This window comes from Lindgomyces ingoldianus (genome assembly GCF_010093535.1).
Source record: "Lindgomyces ingoldianus strain ATCC 200398 unplaced genomic scaffold BDR25scaffold_25, whole genome shotgun sequence".
Classification (NCBI taxonomy): Eukaryota; Fungi; Ascomycota; class Dothideomycetes; order Pleosporales; family Lindgomycetaceae; genus Lindgomyces; species Lindgomyces ingoldianus.
The window spans coordinates 528,254-529,277 of NW_022985186.1; positions in this window are offsets into that span (position 1 = coordinate 528,254).

A 1,024-nucleotide genomic window follows, 5' to 3' on the forward strand; every position below is an offset into this window, starting at 1 on the left:
GGCAGGGGGCACACATGTATATTTAAACTCGCAGAGCAGCTCCTCTGCTCCTTAGTTTAATCTAGTTGAGTTACACCACCTCTTGCTTGTAGCTTGAGCATGCCGACCGTGACACTTACTATATAGTTATAGCTATGAACTACCTTTGCAGCGCTTTTATAATGTTGCTTATAGCACTAATAGTAGAGCTAAAGGTGTATAACCTTACTTTACTTCTTACACAGCTTTAAATCTGTCTTATAAAGCTACACTTTTAAGGCCTTATAGTTGCCTTTTATTATTCTTTTATTCTTTACCTAGTAACTTAACTATGTAGCTAGTAAAGCCTCTTTTAAAGTTAATAGCTATATATTACTCTAGTTAATCTTAAACTTAGCGCTAGCATTATAATTACACTTTTTAGAGTACTTCTTTAATAGCTTGTTACTAGTAGGTAGTATAGCCTTATAAAATAGGCTAATAAAGGAGTTATAAGTTGCTTTTAATTTTTTAAGCCTCTAAGACTTTATAGAATGTACAATAGTAACACTAGATTAATCTAATAAGGCCTGTAAGGCTATAAGTTGCGTAGATAAGCAATTCTATAATAAAAAGTAGTTTATAATAAGCATTATTTTAATTCTAATAAGCTAAACTATCTAGATAGACATGTAAAGTCTTCTTTAAAGTAGCTAAATTAGCGTGGCACCTAAGATTTTCTACTAATTAGCCCCTAGAGAAGCTTCTTTATAAGGGCTGTCTAAAACACTAAACTAAGCCTTACAAGCTATTCTAAAATAGTAACTGTACCCTGTACTACAGAGAGTACTCAGGGCAACAGCTATTGTACGCACCGACAGAAGATCGCTGTACATACGTACAGAGGAAAAAGACAGAGCAATAGAATCAGAAACATGTTGCCCCCACCCTACCTACTTCGTACGCCGCGCACACCGTACACTACTCTTACTCTCGCTACTTAAGTGCTCATACTATAAGCAGCTAGCTAAAAGAGCCTATTTAACATAAAACAATTTTTTTTTCT